This window comes from Thalassophryne amazonica, chromosome 7 (assembly GCF_902500255.1).
Source record: "Thalassophryne amazonica chromosome 7, fThaAma1.1, whole genome shotgun sequence".
NCBI lineage: Eukaryota > Metazoa > Chordata > Actinopteri > Batrachoidiformes > Batrachoididae > Thalassophryne > Thalassophryne amazonica.
In genome coordinates this window covers 19,307,698-19,319,796 of record NC_047109.1, presented here as the reverse complement: position 1 = coordinate 19,319,796, position 12,099 = coordinate 19,307,698, and the positions used below count along the sequence as shown (strand labels likewise).

General features: G+C 42.2%; 1 protein-coding gene across 1 annotated transcript in view; it reads right to left on the bottom strand.

Moving 5' to 3' along the window:
* The window catches only part of LOC117513692 (sodium- and chloride-dependent transporter XTRP3A-like), a 259,989-nt gene extending 248,927 nt beyond the window's left edge, over positions 1 to 11,062 (bottom strand). Inside the window, exons 1-2 of the mRNA XM_034173933.1 lie at positions 11,057 to 11,062; positions 8,885 to 8,886 (exon numbers count right to left, since the gene is read on the bottom strand). The gene's annotated coding sequence lies outside the window, so the exon portion shown is untranslated. The remainder of the gene's footprint in view (positions 1 to 8,884; positions 8,887 to 11,056) is intronic.
* Positions 11,063 to 12,099: the final 1,037 nt, after the last annotated feature.

Here is a 12,099-nt window from a genome sequence, read left to right as displayed (position 1 = left end):
TGAGAGGTGAAGGAGGCTGACTGTAGGGAGGAAGGTTAGATGAGAAGGTAAGAGGTGAGGAGGGTGAGGAGGGAATGAGAAAGTGAGGAGGAGATTGGGAGGTGTGAGAGGTGAGGGAGGAGGGTGAAGAGATTGGGAGGGTGAGAGGTGAAGGAGGGTGAGGGTGAGGGAGGAGGGCTAGGAGATGGAAGGTGAGAGGTGAGGAGGAGAGTGAGGACATGTGAGGATGACAGGTGAAGGAGGGTTAGGAGATTGGAATGTGGAGGTGAGGGATGAGGTGAGGAGATGGGAGGGGGAGCAAGGGAAAGGGTGGGAGGTGGGGGGAAGGATGATAGAAGGCCTGACCAGTTGAGGGAGTCTTATCGTCTCCCATCTCCTCACCTCCCTCCCTTCCTCCACCCTCCCTCCCACTGCTCTAGTGTTATTCATAGGTAGAATCCAACCTCCACACAGTCTCATGACCTATTTAGTATTATGGGACATCAATGGGAGGGACCGCTGCAGTGGTGGTGCCGCCTAGCGATTATTTTGCCGTGGTATACCATTGTATCCTATATGTATACCAGTAGTATGAACAAAGATGTATTGGATATAAATAAGATATAGACGGGTAAGTTGTATTTTGATTTCAGGCATGGAGAAGTCAAGAAAGAGGCTGTACAGGTACAGAGTTAAATGCTCCAAATGTAGCACGAAAGTTGATGCAGACTACAAAAGTGAACACTTGAAGAGAGTGCATGAAAGATCAAAAGTGAAGTTTGATCCTGTGACAGATCCAAAAGTTGTCATTCAGAGTGTTAACCAACTCAAAGACAACAGCAAATGTGGAGCAAGCAGAACCCCAGTCCTCTGTAGCTGAATCCACTGGTGTTGAAGATGCTCCTCTTAGTGTTGATGATATCGAAGCTGAAGAGATCCATTTACTAGCACCTGCTGTGCCAGACATGAAGACACCTGTCGTGAAGACACAGGATACAGAGGTTCCTACCCCTGCAGCTGAAGAAAGACCAGACAAGAAATCCACAGTGCGTGATGCTGACGGGACCGAACCAAACCTCTTCTGTTTAAATATGACAGGAAACAATTTCCAAATGAAAAGGGAATGAGAGACTTCAACCCAGAGCTCTTCAAAAGATTCCCTTGGACTAGCTTTGACAAGTCAACTAAGTCAATTGTGTGTTTCCCTTGTGAGAGGTTTCTCTGTGATCATTCCTTCACATTCAGTAACTGGAAGAAGCCAGAGAGGCTTGCAAAACACAGTCAGAGCAATAGCCACAGTGCAGCCATGTCCAAATGGATTACAGCAAAGATAAGCAAACAACGAGAAACATCAGTATTGGTCCAAATTGATAGTGCTCACAGAGACATGGTCCAAAAGAACAGGGCTTATCTCAAAGTGATTATAGAGTGCATCCTTTTCACAGCACAACAAAACAGTCCCCAAAGAGGTCACTCAGAAGACAGGTCCAACATTGGGCAGCCCTCAGATGTCAGTTGGGGAAACTTGATCGAACTTCTGCATCTTCGGTGCAAAGACATTCCATGGCTCGCCAGCAGATTATCTGCACAGCTAGACACACACCATCAGTGGCTGTCACTGGAGATTCACAACGAGATGGACTTGAACTTGAACTTGAACTTATTTTTTTGGCACACAACTCGTCAATAACAAAAAACTGATGTACAAGACAATTCCACAGTGACATGTGTGACCAAAAAGCAAAGCTTATAAACGCCCACCTCCTGTATACATACATACATACATATATACACATTACCTACCCCCAGAGCAAGCACACAGGCGACAGTGGTAAGGAAAAACTCCCTCTGATGTATTGAGGAAGAAACCTCAAGCATACCAGACTCTAAGGGGTGACCATCTGCTAGGCCATGCTACAAATACATTTAACAACACAAACTCAAATCCCATTATCATAAACATATCAAGTAAACACAGTGTCTTCGTCTACATAAGAACAGGAATCTAAGGACAGGATCCCTAGTTACAAACAGAGCAATGTAGTGTATTCTATCAGATGTCAGGAAAACTGTAACGAACACTACATAGGTGAGACTAAGCAACCTTTACACAAAAGGCTATACCTCAGTCTGCAGTCTCAGTCTGCAGTTCATCTCCACCTTAAAGACACTAACCACATGTTTAGCCAGAGAGAAGAAATGGTTTGAGAGAGGGGTCAAGGAGGCATTCTGTGTGAAACAGTTGAAACCCAGCCTTAACCTGGGAGGGGGTCTGAGACACGCTTTGTCCCTTGTTTACAATGGGGTACTCAGGTCAAAGCAGTTTGACAAAGTGACAAAGTGACAAAGTTTTTTATTCGGCACACAAAATATTCAAATAGAAAAAAATGAACAATTCCACAAACACATAAACAAAACTAGTGAGTCCGAAAGGGTGTGGGCTGAAGCAAAGCTTATTAGCGCCCACCCCTGCTAGTACAAGTCCATCAATTCTAATCAGTCATATTTACATAAATACAAATTCACTACTACATGTCGACACACAGACATACACATCAATATACTATTCACTTATATTTATATAGTATCAGATCACAAGAAAGTCAAATCAAGGCACTTGACGCAAGTAAGGACTAACCTTACCAACCAACCCCCAGAGAAAGCACTAGGCAACTGTGGTGAGCAAAAACTCCCTATAAGGAAGAAACCTCAAGCAGACCAGGCTCTTGGGGGTGACCCTCTGCTTGGGCTGTGCCATATATACCTATATACATACGTATATACTTTACATATATATACATACATATACACGGTCACTTATATACATATGTACATATACACCTACCCATATCTACGAGGGCTGTCCATAAAGTATAGGTCCTTTTTATTTTTTTCAAAAACTATATGGATTTCATTCATATGTTTTTACGTCAGACATGCTTGAACCCTTGTGCGCATGCGTGAGTTTTTCCACGCCTGTCGGTGACGTCATTCACCTGTGAGCACTCCTTGTGGGAGGAGTCGTCCAGCCCCTCGTCGGAATTCCTTTGTCTGAGAAGTTGCTGAGAGACTGGCGCTTTGTTGATCAAAATTTTTTCTAAACCTGTGAGACACATCGAGTGGACACGGTTCAAAAAATTAAGCTGGTTTTCGGTGAAAATTTTAACGGCTGATGAGAGATTTTGAGGTGGATACTGTCGCTTTAAGAGGGACTTCCCACGGAGCGAGACGTCGTTTCAAGCTGAAAACCTCCACATTTCAGGCTCTATTGATCCAGGACTTCATTCCAACACCTCTCCTTATTCAACCTGACCCCTCAGATCAGTTTATTGTAGAGGTCAATGTGTCCAATATAGAATTTTCTAAACCTGTGAGACACATCGAAGTGGACATGGTTCGAAAAATTAAGCTGGTTTTCGGTGAAAATTTTAATGGCTGATGAGAGATTTTGAGGTGATACTGTCGCTTTAAGGACTTCTCATGAAGCGAGACATCGTGCAGCGCTCTCAGGCGCCGTCGTCAGCCTGTTTCAAGCTGAAAACCTCCACATTTCAGGCTCTATTGATCCAGGACGTCGTGAGAGAACAGAGAAGTTTCAGAAGAAGTCGGTTTCAGCATTTTATCCGGATATTCCACTGTTAAAGGAGATTTTTTTTAATGAAAGACGTGCGGACGGGTCGCGCGTCGGGACGCAGCCGGCGCGTGTGCGGCGGCACAGGAAAAACACCTCCGTGTTGATAAACCATTTGTAAAATCCAGGCGGCTTTTGATGGCTTTCAGTGGAGTGAGTATATGAGAAATTGTTTAACAGCTGGACATGTTCCAACTTGTCCTTAAGGCTTCCAACGGAGGTGTTTTTCCTGTGGCGGAGCGTCGCGGCGGCTGCGAGCCGACGCTGCAATCTGCCCGCACGTCTTTCATTAAAAAAAATCTCCTTTAACAGTTTTTGACAATTTTGATTTCACATAATTTATATGTGGTTTCCAGCTAAGTTTATTATCAATTATAACACCTAAGAATTTATTCTCTCTTACTAACTCAATTTCCTTATTGTTTATAGTTAAATTTTTACATTTGGGTGCCTGTTTATTTCCAAATATAATACATTTGGTTTTCCCAAGGTTGAGTGACAACTTATTAGCGTCAAACCAAACCTTAAATTTTTCCAGTTCTTTCTCCACTATGTCCAGAAGCTGTTCAAGATTTTCACCGCTACAGAACACAGTTGTATCATCCGCAAAAAGGACACATCTCAGTGAACTCGACACCCATCATTTATATAGATTATAAACAACAAAGGACCCAGCACTGAGCCCTGCGGCACCCCACATGTGACTTCCCTGAGTTCAGAATTTGTATTATTGAATTGAACATACTGAAATCTGCCTTGTAAATAACTAGTTATCCATTCATATGCCAGACCGCTGATTCCATATTTCTGCAGTTTAGTTAATAGTATTCCATGGTTAATTGTGTCAAACGCTTTCTGTAAATAAAAAAAAAACAACTACTGTACATTGTTTATTGTCAATTGCAGTTGCTATACTTTCCACAAAGTCCATCAAAGCCTGTGATGTAGTTCGAGACCTTCTGAATCCATATTGTTATTCACAAATGATGTTATGCTTCAGTAAATAATCATTTAATCTTTTAGCAAATATTTTTTCCAAAATTTTGGAAAATTGTGGCAGGAGTGATATAGGTCTATAATTAGAAAATGTGTGTTTGTCACCAGTTTTAAACAGAGGAATTACTTTGGCTATTTTCATTTGAGAAGGAAATTTACCAGTACTTAGTGACATATTGCAAATGTAATTGAACGGTTTTACTATACAATCAATAACTTTTTTTAATAAAGCCATATCCAAATTATTAAAATCAGTCGATTTCTTACTTTTTGAACCATGAACCAGATCAAGTATTTCCCTTTCATGAGTACCACCAATGAACATTGAAATAGATTTGTTAAACATTGAATTATTTACCCAGAAGTTATTAGTTGATGAGTCAATTTTACTGGCAAGATTTTACCCACATTAACGAAGTATTCATTAAAGTGTTCAGCGATAGACTCGTCGTTATCAGTCGTGATGTAGTTGTTACTCTGAAAAAATGAAGGATAATCTCTAGTTACTCTATTCTTTTTTACTATTTCATTTAATATGTTCCATGTGTTTTTGATGTTATTTCTATTTTCGACAAGTAACTCATTATAATATATTTTTTTACTGAGTCTCATGATATTGATTAACTTATTCTTATATGTTTTATACTTACTTTCAGCTTCCTTAGTTCGTAGTTTTATGAATTGTTTATATAGTAAGTTTTTCTTTTTACATGCCCTCTGAAGCCCCTTAGTTATCCATGGTTTATTGCTATATTGATTTCTGTATATTTAGTCAACAAATAGACAGTGTTTATTATACAAACTGGAAAAAAATGGAAATGAAAGCATCATATGACCTGTCAACATCATCAACAAAAACATCCGACCAATTCTGACTTGATAAATCCTCCCATAAATTTTCAGTTGTTTCATGTGTTACTTTTCGACTCATGAATTTGGTATTGCTTCGATACTTACAACAACCCTCCAATGCAAAGACTGAGAAAACAGGCAAGTGATCACTGATATCACTGACCAGTAGTCCCTCACTAAGATTATCGGATATAGCGTTAGTTAAAATATTGTCATTGAGAGTTGAGTCCATAGTTATTCTGCTAGGATGAATGATGGTTGGAAACAGTCCTAAACAGTACAAGGTGTTTATAAATGAAGTGATTTGTGAATGATTGTGAGGGTTTAAAAAATCTATATTGAAATCTCCACATACAAATAAATGCTTATTTCTGTTGATTTTGTTGTACATTCCTAAGATAACGTCTTCAAAGGTGTCAATATTTGTCCCAGGAGCTCTGTAAATACAACTAACAACTATGTTTTTGGAGTTTATAGATGTAATTTCTATGGTAACACATTCCATGATGTTGTCCACTGTAAATGACATGTTGTTAATGAGTTTACAGTTATAATCTGACCTTACAAACAATGCAACGCCTCCGCCCCTTCTCGTCTGCCTATTAACCAGGAACAATTCATAACCATCAAGATATACCAGATCTTTTTTATCTTCATTTAGCCATGTTTCCGAAATTGCAATAACTGAAAAATGTTTTTTGGATGTTTTCAAACAATCATTAATAGTGGACAGATTACGAGAAAGACTTCTGCTGTTGAAATGTATAATTGAAAAATCTTCATCATTGATTTTATAATTTTTGAAATGTTCTGTAAAATATTTGCACTGTTTCACAATATTCTCACTGAAAAAGGTATCAGGATCATTTTCAGATTCGAAGGGGCGGTTAGCAGAATTATTATAATTAAATGTATCTAGACAGGGCTCCTGGGCAGAAATAAATGGATCATTATCCTTAGTCATTATGTCTCTCTTGTCTCCGGGTGTAGATGATGTGGATGAGTGGGTTGCTCCAGTCTGCATCATGGTGCTGTGTTGTGTTTGAGTGCTCATACCTATTGTTCATATTTGTCCAGCTCCTCGATGTTCCTTATTGCCATGACTTTTGCTTGTTCTGGTGATCCTTTCAGTTTGATGAATATTTTTCAGTTTGAAGTCCATGTGTGCTGGATTTTTCCCTGTTTCTTTAAGGAGTGTGCTTTCTTGGCGATGTCGGCATTCCGTTTGGTGAGATGTTCATTGATGAATACGTTTGTCCCTTTCAGTTTTCTTCCTTGTTTTAACAGTGATGTTTTGTGTTTTCTGTTGATGAATCTCATGATGACGGTTCAATTATCACCGTCATTTCTCCGGGGCAGAGGGTGGCATGCTTCAATGTTATTTAAATCCATTTCTATACCTTTAGATAGGAGGAAATCAGCAACCTGTTTTTCCACAGAGCTGACCTCCTGTTCACTGGGCTCCCCTCCACTCTTATCTGTTACCGCCCGTGCGTAGGACCATGGTTTGATGTGAAGACCGGTGATGATGACGTTGTTAATTCTGGTGTACTGCTCTAATTCAGCCACTCTATTTTCCAGCTGCACCACACGCCGGACTTTCTCAGCGTTCTGGAGCCGTAGTGCCTTCACCTCCTCCACCAGATCCATGATTGATTTCTGTTGCTGCTTCACAACAGAAATCTCCTCTGATAGAAAGTCCAGAGATTTTTTAATATCGTCACCTTCCTCCGCTGTCAGAACCTTCTTAGGCCCCATGGTCGGCTTGTGGGCTGCTTGGCGATCGCCGATGTTAACAGCCTGCGTTGTTTGTCACCGGGATGGATCTGCGCTACGCTGGTGCCGCGCAGCCTCAGTGTTTCCGCGCTGATGGATCTGTGGTGGCTGTACGAGGCCTCAGGGAAGCAGCACTCATGACGCACGGCTTCAATGACGCAGCGTGCGGCCTTGGTGAATTCACCACGTTGGGCGGGCCTCGGACGTTGTTGCTGTCCAGCCGCGGGGCTAAGTTGCCGGTTGAGGTGGTATTCCCACTGTCTGGGTTGGCAAACACCGGCATGGCAGATGGCAACTACAAATACCACCTCTGAAGCACAAAAACGCAGGTACAAACTTTTTGCAGCTCGCTCTCTGACGACACACAGCTCTCAGTTTCAGTCTTTTGTTCATGGTAATGAGTCATTGATGTCATCAGGAGAGTCGTCAAGGGAGCCATCAGGAGAGGCATCTGTCCCATCATTAGGAGGGACAGCTGCCCTGTCATTAGGAGGGTGCTAACTAGAGCACAATAGGTGCTAATTAGAGCTATTGTTTAGTCACTAGCCTATGTCAATCTGCCTCTCGGTAGGAGGGGTCTGGTTAGGTTTAAAACTCCAGCTTTTGTGGCTTCTGTTTATTCTTCTCTACAAGAGTCAAGACAGTAGTCAGACTACCAGAGCAAGAATTTTAGCTGAGGAAGCTTCTGCGATTTGAAGCGAAACGTCCTTGCGTCAAGCAACCCAGTCCAGTCGAAGATTCAAGCTTCTCTACTAATTTTTAAGAAAAATATAGAAAAATTAACAAAATCTCACCTTATTTGGAAAAAAAAAAATGTTTTCTCCATTCTGTGCCATCAAATGTTGAAAGGTTGACAAAGGTTATAGGATTTTAGTTCTTGACCATCCAGTAACACTATGCAGGGCATGTGGTAGTTTAAAAACCACACAGAAACCAAATTATTGCCCCTACCCCCTAATTTTGTCCTTTAAGTGTGTTACTAGTAAGTGTGTCTGCTGAACAAGAATCTTTCTCTTCTGTTATGCTTAGAGGTCAACTGCACCCAGCTCACAGCATTGCCCTTTATTATAATACATCATAAAGTTGTTCATAAGTCATACTGTACCTGGTTCAAAATACCTAAATGTATTTCTTCAGCTGTATTCAGCACCATACAAAATCTGTGGAATCCCAGCACTTTGACAGTAATATCAGTAGCTCTGTAAAGACTCAACCACTATAATAAAATATCTTTTGCATCAGGTATTTGGGCATCCCAGGAAGCTTAACAATAGGTCAACACAAGGGGGCCATTAACCCAGGGATAACAGTCATCCCCAGGTGGGTACAGTGGGAGACCAGTAAATTTGAATATATCACCAAAACCTCACCTGAAGCTAGGACTGAAAGTCTGGAGACATGATCCTCATCAAGTATCAAAAGTTAAATCGGCAATAACAGAAAAATATTAGTACTGATAAGTAGAGAGGGGGGTGCTTGGCTGATTCAGAGATGGCCACCATCATGAATGCCTCATGTGATGCCAGAACCACTGAGAAGTCCAGCAACAGAGCGTGATACAGCCAACGATAGCAGCCATGCAGCAGAATCGGAGAGGAGCACAGCTACCAGCTCAGGCAGCAGCACTGCAGGGCTCTGTGACACCATGACCGCTGAAGGCTACCATCACCGTCAACCATAAAGGCCTTGAATTGAACTTCTGTGGACTGTGGAGAGTCAGCTACATGTGTTCAACCTGCAGTGTCTTGGATCTGGTGGCCAGCTGACTTGGATTTGGTGCATCAATGGAAAACATGAAGAGTTTGGATCCAGTGAGAACTGCAAAAGATTTGGGGCCCATCATTAAAGCAGCATTGCAGGTATCAATATGGCGGCCTACTCTGAATGCACATATTAGCACCTCCTCTGATGGACAATATTTGAGAATATCACTGAAAATATAATGAGGGAATAGAAAAGTTAGTGTTATTAAGTCAAACACCCCCGACTCAACTGTTCCTCTCAGAAGATTACAGAATATTGCTACAACAGGTACCACATGAGTTGTGGTCACAACACAAAACAGATGTAGGTTTAGTTAGGTCAGCCCAGATGATTCTTATTAAGGAAAACATGAGCGCTGTGATGCCGTACGAAAGGCAGTATCCATTAAAGTACATTAAATAGAGGATATAAAACCCCCAAATGAGGGCTTGGTAGTAGCAGGTGTGTTAAGACTGACCAAAGCCCTCTAACACGTCAGTTTTTCCAATCAAAAAGCCAAATCAAATGACTTATGAAACCTAGAAATGACAAATATGGTGCAACGATATACAGATGACTTACTAATTTTTAGCACTACCAGAATTCAATGTGAAAAAGATTCTATTTCAGTCCTGCTTGCTATGGCACAGGGGGACATATGGTGAGTGAAGATAAATTACAGTTCTGTCAGTCACAAGTCGAATACTTGGCAGACAGCTGTGTGGTAATAAATGAGCTGTTGTTCCCTCACATATTGAGGCAATAATCAAAAGCTCCCAAACTGCAAACAGTGAGACAGGTACTGTTGTTCTTGGGGATGGTTGTATTTGGCTGCCTGTGAATCTGTGATTATGCAATTAAAACCACCCTGTTACATGGCCTGGACAGGTCAAACTATTGGTTCAGCAGAGTTGCAGTGGACTGCCGAAGCTGAAGGAGCCTTTCAGGCCCTAAAACAGGACATGCAAACGGCATCAGCAATGGGTAATCCTAACTATGCTAAAGTGTTTCATTTTTATGTTACAGAAAATGCAGGGCATGCATGCGCAGTTTTCATGCAGGACACTCCCATGGATAGTTTCTGTTTGAAGGATGCAGAAGGGAACCACGCTGAGTATGTGAGTGTACACCTGCATCCTGCTGACAACTTTACTGAAATGCTGTGACTACTGAAAAAAAAATACTGAAACTCCCATCTCTGGATGGAGCTGCACCTTAAACAGAGAGAAAAAACAAAATCAGGCATCAGAAAGACAAGAAATACTGTATAATTTGTCAGCATTAAACAACAAGAAAACAGAAGAAATACTAAGATGATCGCCGGCCACTAGCCCTAAGCTTCACTAAAAGACCCAGACTTTAGGTAAAGTTGACACCGTGGCACACTCTGTGTCCCAATAAAATGAATTAAAAGAGTAAAAAGCGTAAAACAAAACTATACCAGTATGCTAGCCATACGAAAGGGAAAATAAGTGAGTCTTAAGTCTGGATTTGAAAGTCTCCACAGAATCTGACTGTTGAATTGACGCAGGGAGATCATTCCACAGAGCAGAGGCACGATAAGAGAAAGCTCAATGACCTGCAGACTTCTTATTCTCCCTAGGGACACAAAGTAGTCCTGCACCCTGAGAACGCAAAGCCCGGGCCAGTACATAAGGTTTAATTAGGTCTGCGAGGTAGGGAGGTGCCAGTCTGTGAACAGTTTTATAGACCTTAAAATATGATCTCACTGGGACAGGAAGCCAGTGAAGAGATGCCAAAATGGGTGTAATGTGGTCGAACTTTCTGCTTTGTGTCAAAAGTGTTGTGAAAGTGTAGGAACACGGACCCACAACAGGGGGCGTAAATGAATGGGCAGTGGATAAGCCAAAACAGTAACAATTTAATGTTATGACGTGCACAACGGAATACAGACAAAACAGGTTTGGAAAAACAGTCAATTATACGTTGAGTGACGTGTGGGCAGGCTCGAGGATAGGAGACGTCCGTCCAGAAACGAGCCGGATCCCACACGGCTTCCACCACCAACGGATCTGAAGAACACCGGAGCCGCCAAGTCCTGGGTCCCCAGGTGGCCACCGTCTCCAGCTGTCAGACCTGGTACTGCTGGCAGAGAGAACAGAAACAGTGCAGGTGAGTGTGAGTTCGCACACTCAGTAATCCTTCAGTCAGTGTTCCGTAAGGAGGGAGAACCTCCACCTCCAACAGCACACTCGTACAGCTCCTGTGAGACCACTTATCTGGTTGGGGTGTGAGGCGAAGCCGTCGCAGTCCACACAAAACGCCAATACAGCAGATAAGGACACCGTCACAGGAAAACGGCTGCAAATGAGATCAGACTATTATTCGTTATAGATACAGCAGAGAATTACCTTTAGGGTAGCTGATTTCTCGGCGTGGAGGTGGAGTTGCAGTCCAGCCTTTATGGTGATGGTGATGAGTAGTGGATGAGTGACAGCTGGTACTGATGATGAGTGACAGCTGTCACTCCCGGTCGCTCCGACGCCCTCTCGTGCTTGAAGCCCGCACTTCAAGCAGGGCGCCATCTTGTGGTGGTGGACCAGCAGTACCTCCTCTTCAGCGGCCCACACAACAAAAAGTCTGGCTGCAGAATTTTGAACCAATTGGAGAGCCCTAATGCTAGACTGCAGTAAACCAGAAAATAGAACATTGCAGTAGTCCAATCTAGAAGAGATAAACGCATGGATCACGGGTCTCAGCCATAGACAGGATGGGATGAATCTTCGCTATATTTTGCAGGTGGAAGAAAGCAGTCCTCGTAATATTTCTTATGTGGAGGTCAAAGGACAATGTAGGATAAAAAAATTACCCCAAGGTTCCTCACTTTGTCCGTGTGAGCCTAGGCTAAGCATTAACTGGTCAAATTGATGCCGATGTCTCACTGGACCAAGAACCATCATTTCAGTCTTATCAAAGTTTAAAAGTAGGAAGTTTCTAGACATCCAACTTATCACTGATGCAAGGCAATCTTCTAAGGATTTTATATGAACGAGATTACCAGCAGTTATCGGTATGTATAACTGAGTATCATCAGCATAGCAGTGAAAGGTAATCCCAAAGTGCCGCAATATGTGCCCAAGGGATGCTATATAAACGGAGAA